Source organism: Lemur catta, chromosome 12 (genome assembly GCF_020740605.2).
Source record: "Lemur catta isolate mLemCat1 chromosome 12, mLemCat1.pri, whole genome shotgun sequence".
NCBI lineage: Eukaryota > Metazoa > Chordata > Mammalia > Primates > Lemuridae > Lemur > Lemur catta.
The window spans coordinates 34,584,250-34,595,506 of record NC_059139.1 but is presented as its reverse complement, the minus strand read 5'-3'; positions in this window follow the sequence as shown (position 1 = coordinate 34,595,506).

The following is an 11,257-nucleotide window of genomic DNA, read 5'->3' as shown; positions in this document are numbered from 1 at the left end:
CCTAAAGTAACTTAGAGGGGTCGTCTCTCACTTCATGAAAATTTTCAGGAGGCTGGGTGAAAAATCAGAAAATTTGTCTGAAACTTGAAAATAAGCAAAAGAGATTACTAGGGATTCTTTCAGTACTAGGTTGACTTTCTATTGTTTGGGCTATTTTATAACTCTAGAAAAGCAGGTGCTAACTTGTAGGTTTTATCTGCTATAGATGCAAATAATTTCTGTCCAGTAGAAAAGATAACCCAAAAGATATTAATATCTTACAGTTTATGGCCCTGTTAGACATTAACCAGTTCTGTATCTGACCTAGCAATCTTAACCTAACATTGCCTGTAAATACCTACCTTTTCAAATGCTCTTGATTAGTGTAAATTGGATAAAATGTTTGACATATATTCATTTTATATTTGCATGAGAATCATGATTTAACCTTTTTTTAAGCATCTGCTTATACACGGTTTGTCCAAAGCTTGACCCCTTGAGAGTATCAGTTTAATGCAGGTCTGATCTGGGTTCCATGCTATGGGTATGTTTTTCATGTTGGAGCATGTTCAGGAAAAAAATGGGGCAGAGATAGGAGTACATTTATAGATTGATCGTAAGTTATAATTTTATTTGTCTCTTCCTTCTTTGATCCCAAAGGACTTTATTCATATTATAACAATACCAATTATCATGTATATCATGGCTAGATATTTATGTGTCTGCCTCTCCATTAAATGGTGAGCCATTTGAGGAAAGTGATTATGTCTCATGCATCTTTGTATACCCAGCATCTAGCACAGAGTTCGGCACTTAGAGGCAAATGAATATCCAATTGCAATGAACAAAGCCGTCTAGGTCCTTGCTACTCCAAATGTGGCTGTGGGCCAGAAGCACCCACATTGGCTGGGAGCAGTCAGAATGCAGGACTTAGGCCCACTCCAGACTCACTGAATCGGGATCAGCATGTCAGTGAGATCCCCAGGTGATTCTGGGCATTGTTCTAGCCTATTGTCAGTTTTGGGGCAGTGGCCCTGCTGTTAGTGATGAATGAGATCTGAGCAAAGAAAGTTGAGTTATTGCTCCCAATTTTACAACAATTCAGCTAAGAATGCAAAATTGAGATCATTGCTTAAGAGCATTGTTTCTGAGATCAAAGTGGGACAGACTGTGCATCTCACGGTAGAATTCCAGTTGGATTGATAAAATCTGTGACTTTTGGAGGGCAGAGCCACTAAGTTGGTTTGGCAGGAGGTGTGGTGTGTTTGTTCTTTGAGTACAACTACAACTGAAGCCTCTGTGAAGTATAAGTCTATAGGTGAAGCTTGATTCTAGCTTGGGCCCTCAAGACTTTACTCACTAGGAAGATCTGACTTGATTTCTATTGGGCCCAAGCCCAAACCCAGTGAAGGCTCAGGTTATCCCTTTGTGGAATCACAATGGTTTAATCATACAATTTAAATCTCTATTTGTCACGTCAGGGTTTAAATTGTCAGTGATATTTGCCCAATATCCTTAATGATAGTCAAAGACAAAGGAGGAAAAACCAGCAGAAACTTTTGGGAGAGACTCAGATAACATCTTTAAAAGGGAGGTGGTTGTTGCTTGGCTGAAATACATGATACCTTGCAGATAAGAATCTAGAGTTACAGAACAGGAATCTTCACAAATATTTGCAAAGAGATTTAACTTCAATTTCTTATTAGAAAGTAATGATTTTGCTTTTCGTCTGAGCATGCTTCAGTTCTCCCTAATAAATCCACAAGCCTATCTGTGAAAGAATAAGAGCTTTATTTACTCTCCTGACAAAGAGATTAAACAACTCAGCAACTCAATAAGAATGAGTATAGCAGTCTGGTAAGCTAGAGGAAGCTCTCTGGATCGTCTCATGTGGGGTCTGCAAACCCAAATGCTGTCAGGGACCAAGCAAGTGAAGCAAACGAGAAGCCGGTCAGCTGGATGATGCTAGGGGCAGTTAGCACTATGGGAATTAGAAACAAACACATAGAAAAGTCATTCACATTCACATTTTTAAAATACCACTAGAGGAATAAAATAATCTGTGGGCACAATTAAGTTTACTTATTTATATTTCAAAAATCTGAGACCTAGAGAAGCAAAATGTTCTGCCTAAGTTCATACAACTCTAACTTATCCATAGAAATGAATACTCCAACTGTGACAACTCCTATGTTTATTCAGAGAGGAAAAATTCAGATTGTATTTGTTTACATAACTGTGTGTGCGTGTGTGTGTGTGTGTGTGTGTGTGTGCGCACACGCGCATAATAAACCAAACAGGTTCAATTCCTGTAACTGGTTATATGGAAATTATCTAGTTGCTAACAACTGAAAGCAACAACTCCAAACTACACAGTACTGCAGTGAGAGAAGAAAAAAAACTGCACTAAACCAGTAATCTTTTCTATTCATCTGGCACATATTTTTACGAGGCTATAAATAATTGTATTTATGGGCTTTGGATATTTTTGAAGTAGTAATAAAAATCTGTATGTTTTAAGAGGGAGATTCCTGAATTTAAAATTTAATTGCTTGATTATTTAGAAAAAGACTGTGTGTTCTTTGGAGGAGGTGACAATTAGTGGCTGGACCATAATCTTGGTCAGCTTGCTCAGCCCTAGCCCAAGCCAGGACTTCCCTCAAGCTTGAGTTTAGCAGAATGTGCAGGGATGGCTTTCTAGCTTCTCGCCTAGTTGTGTCTGGAGGCGGCCCTGTGCCAGCGTTTTCAAGCCCCGTCAGGCATTAGCAACTGCTATTCTGTGAGAAGATGGAGAAAAAGGCAAGCGCCAAAGCCAGTTAGAGTCCTTTGAGTCTGCCTCACAAAGTAGCACATTCATTCAGCAGACACAAGAGTCCCCTGTTCAGGATTGTTCTGTGTCTATACAATATGATTTTACTACTTTCCCTGTGCCAGGTACATTCCATGCATTTTCTCATTTAATCCTTTCAACAAGTAAATATTAGTGCAATTGACATCCTCCCCCATTTTACAGATGAGGAAACTGAGGTTCAGAGAGTTTAAGTAACTTGCCCATGTGGTTGGGATTGGAACCCTGTTTCCCTTCACACCCAAGCTATTTGGTGCTAAGCTATACTCCCTACTCTAGGCCAAGCATCCAAAGGCAAATTTGACTTACATGGTCTCTGTTTGTTAGTTTGCTTGCTTGCCTCTGTATCTTCTGTCAATGCGGCCATTATCCATGGATGAATCAAGACTGCAGTCTTTGGCCAGGGCTCTGAGCTCAAATGTGAAGGGGGCTGACCTTTTTTCTAGTTATAGGGGAGAGGTTTGGTGTGTTATTTTGCCAGAGCCAAGTGTTAAAAAGGCATCAAAAATTTAGGAGCTCCGCTGGTGAGCCAGTAGAAATAGGTGTTTTGCAGTACTGGTGTCTGAAAGCAAATTTTCAAAAGGCAAATCCTATTGTTCTACTGACTTCTGTTATAAATCAGAGCCACATTCCTACCAGCTAGAATGGAAAAGTCCAGTTGTTGAATCACTGGGTTGAAAACTTTTGGCAAGAACTGGCCAAGTGACCTGGCCTGGCCTAGGGAGGGCAGAACTCAGGAAGTCACACAGTCCTCTCTTGACCCTGGAATCTCCTTTCCAAGGCAAGCCCCATGTTTTTTCTTCCCATTTCCCCTGCCTTTCATCGAACTTCTAAGGGTCTCCAGCCATACTTTAGTAACTTTCAGCACTGGTTTCTATGATTCCATCTACTCTCCTTATAAAGTCAAATAATAGATTAAGGGCTGCAGTTTCACACCTCAATGTAGGAATAATCATCAAATGCAGGTTTATTCTACAGGGAAAATTCCAGAATCCAGGCTTAATACCTTGTTTTATGAATTCGGTTGATTTCAAACACCTGTATATCAAATTTCCCTAAAATAATATATATCTTTGAAGTAATGGAAAACATAGAATGCTGAATTAAAATTTGCCATTCCATTAATTGCATTCTGAGGCAATTTTCCCAAATGCAAGTTTTTGGGGATTAATTCTCAGCATGTTTTGGAGTCCCAGCCAATTCAAGAATAATCTAAATAAAATAAAATGATGACAATCCAAAGATTTTGGCTGTCTTTAAATTGGTCTAGCACATCCCTATAATTCACTTCAAACACTTTCACTCTTTCCCCCATTCCTCCTCCCAAAACAAATAAATATGCTTTTTTTAAAGGTAGGCAGTAGAGACTTTGTCTTTGACTATTCTACCTGTAATGACAGTCATTATAACAGAAAGACTAGGCCCGGTGTGGGGGCTCACGCCTATAATCCTAGCTCTCTGGGAGGCCGAGGCGGGTGGATCATTTGAGCTCAGGAGTTCGAGACCAGCCTGAGCAAGAGCGAGACTCCATCTCTACTAAAAAATAGAAAGAAATTAGCTGGACAACTAAAAAAAAATACTTATATAAAAAAAATTAGCCAGGCATGGTGGCGCATGCCTGTAGTCCCAGCAACTCGGGAGGCTGAGGCAGAAGGATTGCTTGAGCCCAGGAGTTTGAGGTTGCTGTGAGCTAGGCTGACACCATGGTACTCTATCCTGGGCAACAAAGTGAGACTCTGTCTCAACAAACAAAACAGAAGGACTGTATAGAGGGCTGAATCTCTCTGTTGTGCCAGTGATCTGCAGCATAAAATTCGGAAGAATATTGTACAATGTATAAGGCACAGTTTCAAACACAAGAGACTTGGCTCTGAACCATCTCTTACTAGTTGTATGACCTTGGGGAGCTATTTTAAGGTCTCTGGGACTTTGTGTTCACACCTGTAAAGTAAGGACACTGGTGCCTGCTCATAGGGTGATTATGTGCGTTAGAAACTGCTGGCACACAGCAGTTGCTCGATGATGACTATTTTTAGGAGGATTTAAACAAATATTATGGTAATTCTCAAACCTGAGGTGGAGGCACAATACAGGGAGACCTGTTAAACGGTATATGGGAGTCCCTCAGTGAGCACTTTTGTGCCCCCTCCCCCATTATCTTTGTCATGCATACAGGACACCACAGGCCTGGTGCCTTTTTCCTCTTTCACCCTGCTCCTAGGAGTGCCATGTGGTGGGCTGGCTTGACACCATCTGTGATGGTGAAACGAAAGCGCTGAAGGGAGTTTCCTTTAAATGGCAATACATTATCAAATGTCAGGTGATCGCCGCTCTTATTTGACAACTATTTGGGGTTTAGAAACTCTCAGCGTTGGTTTATAACACCCCACCTGCCCATCTTGTGTTCACACTCTCTGATGCACAACCACAGACTCTCACAACGATGCAAATGACTAAGGATTATGTTAACATTCAATCTGCTTTGTAAGAGCAGAAGGAAGTTTTTATCCCTATTGCCAGTCTTTGAGGAGTCGGCATGCAGACACCAGAACCCCCTCATGGGTACTTGATTTTGAGGGCCACAGGAAGCTGGGGGTCTGACTAGATGCAAGAGAAAGCTCTTCGGGTGGCAGAGTGGGAGCCAGCCAGGGCTGCTGAGCTAGAGCTGGCCTCATCTCAGAGTTGGCACGACCTCTTAGTGGGAGGGCAAATGGTGGTTACAAGACGGGGCTGGTGGGGTGTTATAAACCAACGCCGAGAGTTTCTAAAACCCCAAACAGTTGTCAAATAAGAATGACGATCACCACAGAATGCAGCTGCCTCTCTGCCTCCCCATACGGAACACGGCTGCCACATCCCTGCAGAGCTCCTGGTAGAGCAGCCAGCAGCCGCTCTGTGCCGCGGGCATTCCAGGCAGCGGAACACTGTTCTTTGTCTCTCTTAGTGACTAGATGCCTCTCTAGGTGAACCACAACAACAGAGTGAGCTGACTAGAACAAACCAAAATTAGAAGTGACATCTCTGCTGCTAAAGGCAACATAGCCAACAGCCCATGGAGGAGATAGATGGATAAAGAAGGAAATTTCTTTCTTGGTCTCACTGTTGCATCTACCTACCCCGTGATCAATGCTATTTGGTGTAGCCAGTCAACCCCTAACCCATAACCCATACACTCCGTGTTCTTTCAGTCTCAAGAAGTAGTGATTTAGATGGTAAATTATACAAGCACCTTAGTTATGGATCATAAACCATGGGGCTTACACTCCTTTGCTGGTTGATGGGGAGATGCAAGTAAGGTGGGAAAAGGCAGAACTTGGGCTTAGGAGCTAAGACACTTAGGTGAATAGCAACCAGATCAAAGTGCTATCCAGAGGATGCGACAGGCACAGCTGCACTGGTGGGGCTGACGACGTGACAGCGAGGGGCTGGTGTGGGGCAGATGGCAGCATTGTGGGATCCCCTGGGTTTGCAGCAGGACACGAAGCAATGGCTGGGGCGTAGGGAACAGGATCTCCCTTGACATGAAGAATGTCAACAGGAACCAGGCTGGGGTTGGAGCAAGGAACCAAGGCAGACTCAGGTGTATAAAATGGGCAAGCACGACAGGGGCCAGCCTGGGGGAAAGGCTGCAGTCCAGTGGGCACCGAGTCCAGGGGGCTCACTCCAAGAGCAGCCTGCTGTGCTCATGCCAGGCACCTACCTATGTTGCTGCATTCAATCCTCACAATAGCCTCAAAAAGTGGGTGTTCTGTCCCTGAAAGTGGTGATGCAGCTGAGGCACAGAGAGTCTAAGTGACCTGCTCAGCTTTACAAAACCAGGAAGTGGCTGATCCATGAGGCTGTAAAATCTGTGCTGTTTCCTCTCCACCACACTGGTTAAAAGATACGGAGTTGTTCAGGCTGCCAATTTGGAAAGGGGCATCTGTGCAGAGAATTGGAGAGTGTGCTGTCTTTTGGAGGTGAAAGGGCACATCTGTGACCGAGAAGTACATGGGAGAGACTGCGAAGGCAGGCAAGGGCCGGGCACAAAGGAGGTGAAACTGTGCTGCAGATTTTGGACTCTCACCTCAGTGGGAAGAAGCAGAAGAGTGACAGCATCCCATGTGAGTTTCAGAAGGACCATTTTGGCAGCAGGGTGGGGGTTGGACTCTCGGGGAGGGGTGCAGGTGTAGAAAAACAAGAAACCCCATAAGAGGTGACTGCAGAGAAATCTTTCAAATGTGTGGCTAATACCAAGTGAGTCCCCTGCTTTAAATGCTCACAGCTTTCCACTGCCTTCAGGATGAAATCGAAGCTCCCTGCAAACCCTATAAGGCCTCCACGACAGTCCTGCTGCCTGTCAGGCCACCTCTCCCCATGCTCCCAGCCCACTCAGCTGCCCATGATTCCATGAATACTTGCTGTTTTCTTTGCTTACAGTGGCTTCCTCAAGCATGGCAAACTTGTTCTCAGACTTCCAATTCCAGGGTAAATATTTTCCTACATGGGAAGGCTCCTATGTCACCTGGCAGGGCTTGACCCTGCCTCCCCGTGCAACTCTTCACATATGCCTTTATGAAAAGGGCCTTCATCTTGTTTTATAACAGCTGCACTCTGTCTGTTCCTGAGATTACTGAAGGCAGTGATTATGTCTGGTTCATCTTTGATTTCCATCATTTAGCTTGGTACTTGGCATGTGAAAGATGCTTCATAACCAGAACCCTCTTCCCCAACATTCTTGGGCCTAGGGGAAAGAATAAAATTAGCCCCAGCCCTCTCCCAGCCCTCCGCCTGACAGTCTAGCTCCATCTGGAAGCACAGGGAATTTTGCACACGTGTGTATATGAACAATCCAGCCCCTATGTCCAACCTCTATTCACGCTCCTCTCCTACTATAAACAGCCACCTCTGGGCCATCGCCAAGCCTACAGGTGTGCACTCCAACAACACAGTACATACTTGCCTCGGCTCTGGAAGCAGGTGTGAGCCACTTGGACAGGGAATCTTCAGTTCTAGGTTCAGAAATATGGTCTAGAATTGGAGTATGTGGGCCCATGGTGGCAATGCCCCTTTGGCCTTATGGACTCCTTGATTTGTGGTTAGTGATGTGACCAGAGAAAGGACAGAGCCAAGCTCTCTAAAATGTGGAGCTCAGGTTGCTCAGCCTCAAGGGTGATACTGTTCGTCATCCTACAAAATATGTGTGAGACAGTGAAGATCTGAGCTAAAATATTAAGATGGGAAAAGTAGGGCTACTTTTGAGAATACACTATTTATGAGGATGATACCACCATCCTTGGTGACAAGTTGGCTAAGTGGGGAGAGAGAGAGAGACAGAAGCTGAGGATTGTTATGGGCTCTGTTGGTGGGAAGGTTGGTATTGTGCTATTAGTTCAGAAAGGAGGAAACGTGTGGGAGTTAACTCAGTGTTAGCCAAGACAGGACATTTAGGGGAAATGTTCAATAGCTGGAAATATGGCATTTAGAGCCCAGGACAGAGGTTGAAGTTGGAAATAAGGATTTGGCAGTCCTTAGCACACAGGTGATATCTGAAGCTACAGGTATGGCCACAATACCCAAGGACAGAGCCTAGAATGGGAAGAGGCTTCAACAGCTGGCAAAGGGAGTCCATGAAGACACCTGAAGAGGAGTAGCCAGAGAGTTACGTGGAAATCCGGGGCAGAGAGTGTGATGAAGGCTATTGGAGCAGGGCAACGACTTCACAGAGGGAAAAAGTCAAACTGCCAGTTGCTAAGTATGTGAAGGGCTGCAGAGTGTCCATGGGATTCTAATAAGTAGGAGGTTGCTGGTGACCTTAGTGAGAGCCATTTCAGGGGAGTGGTGGTGGCTGAGGGCACAGTGTGCACTGCGGAGGAGTGAATGGAAGGTGAAGTGGAGACAGAGTCAAGTTAGTGCGTCAGCAAGTTTGGATGTGGAGGAAAAAACCAAACAACCTCAACTTGAGGATGATACGGAACTTAGGAATGGTTATTACGGCTTTTTGCTTGTACTTCTTTTAAATATGAGAGAGCTTCCAGCATTCATATGTGCTGAGGGGAAAAAGATGCGTGAGAAGGGAAGGTCAAAGATGTAGAAAGTAGATGGAATCTCACTGGAGCAAGGTTCCTGGTGCAGATGGGGCTCCCTGGAAAGTAGGAGGTCTCACAGACAGGAGGTTTATTAGGCAGCACTCTTGGAATTGTTGCCCATGTAAGAAGGGAAGGACAGAGGCTGGGGTAGAGGGAGAAGTTAGGCTGTGGTGCCCCCACAGTAAAGGCCTTAGCCTAGTTCATGGGGAGCTCGAAGCTGGGGCAACCCTCAGGCTTGTCCAGAGTTAGAGAAGGGGGCCAGGCCTTTATACGCCCATGCCAACCAATTGTTGGGTATGAGCTTCCCTGGGGAGGGAGTGTGACCTCGGGTCTCTGAGGATGGCCGGCTGCCAAGGGCCTCTGCCACAGCAGCACTGCCAGTGGCTGAAGCAACAAAGCCTGAGGTCCTGAAGGGGAATCCAGGCTGCATGTCTGCATCAGCCAAGTTTCAATTGGTGATGCAGAGGCAGTAAGGAGATATATATGAAAAGATTTATTGCATGGAATTGGCTCATATGATTATGGGGGGCAGGCAAGGCAAGTCTGAAATCCAAAGGGCAGGCTGTCAGAAAAGACAGGCTGGCACTCTTGGGCATGGGCCAAAGCTGCTGTCCACAGTCAGAATTTCTTCTTCCTCAGGGAAACTTTGGTCCTGCTCTTAAGGCCTTTCAATTGATTGAATTAGGCCCGGCAGATTATCTAGAATAATCTCCCTTACTTAAAGTCAACTTTAGTGCCTGCCTGCCCTCAGTGTCCATGGCTTCCTCTTCAGTGTGTCCTCCTCAGGAGCAGGGAAAACATTTAGCTGCCCTTATACTTGCTGTCCCCAATCTTCCCAGCTTCCCTGCCTCCACTTACGCAGGATCTACGGACTGCCCTTGCTCCACTCCCTACACATCCTCTCTCCCACTCTCCATCACCCCTCTTGGCTACCAGCAGGGCTCATGCCCCATCCCCTCCCCTGGAACTGCAGTCTCTGCGACTCCGGCCCATTGCCTCTGCCCTCAGCCTGAGTGAGTGGGGGTGAGACAGGAGACGCTGACCTGCAGGTTGGCCTCCACCCACAGCCCCAGATGACCAATTGCCATGAGAATTCAATCTATGTGAGCCTTGTGAGGAGCAGAGCAATATTCATTGTTCCCTCTGGGGCAAATGTTACTAAGGGCCTATCGAATTTCTGTTGCAGATTTAATTTAAGAGGTTTAAAATTTGTCAAATACAATCTGCCGCAGGCTGGGATTTGGAGTATAAATAAGGTCACTGTATAACAAAGTTTGTGTTGTTTTATCACAGATTGTGAGATCCACCCATTTTGCTACTTAAAGATCAAAAAGTAGGCCTCTGGTATTGCACAATTAAGAGGAAAATGTCCCCCTAACCCTCAAAATAATTAAAGTTGCAAGCAAGTCAGATTGTGAATGACTTGGTTACTCTGGGCAGTTTTCCAAGATCAAAGGTAAAACTGCTGAGATGCCAAACTCTAAATGTCATCATCTTTATAAGCAACTTCCCATGCAGATGATTGTTCTGCATGTAGGAGCAAGTTTGCATCATACATGCTATTACTGGCATGAAATTACTTTTGGCAGTTTTATGAAATGAGTCCCCTTCTCCCTCTCCATAACCCATCTCTTGACTAAAAGAAACCCACCGCAGGCCCCAACGTATACGGAAAAGGAATCATGTACAATTAGGTCTAATGGATTAAGGATCAGGATTTGGGAAGAATAAAACCTAATCTTGGTAATCTCTGTTTTGTCCTTGGTTTTAAAATACCATTTCCTTAGCGAGCCAAATTCCCCAGTGGTGGAGGAGTTTAATTTTTCTCCCTACCTTGGATTTTCCTGGAGTCACATATTAATGGGACTTCAAAGTTCCTCTTTTAACAGTTGAACTGTAACAGGTATAATGTGAAAAGAACCAGTAGGATGGAACAAGTCAAGAATACGGAGTTTAGATGGGCAGAGAAAAAATATAAAATTAACATGGTTTTGAGCACTTCACTTTTTTGAACACATGTTCTTGTCTACAAGTATTTTTTACTTGGAGTAATCATGATTTTTTTCACTTAAAGTCCAAGATCAGCTCCCTTGTTTCTCCATCATCCCCATGCCCCCCTTTCCCCATTTCTCTGGAGATCCAGTTCATCCGGCGTAGATAAGATATAAGACAAACATGAGACTTGAGAAGGTGACTGCTCCCTGTTTAATCTGCCAATCTGGCAGTGCTTGAATTTAGTGTGTATGACCTTATCAAGGGCACCACATAGCTGGCAGCTTCTCCACGGCAGCCTACCTCTGGAGGAGTGGCATGTGGGGACAGAGCCTCCAAAGCACAAGCCCTGGAGGGAGGAGGTGGTGGC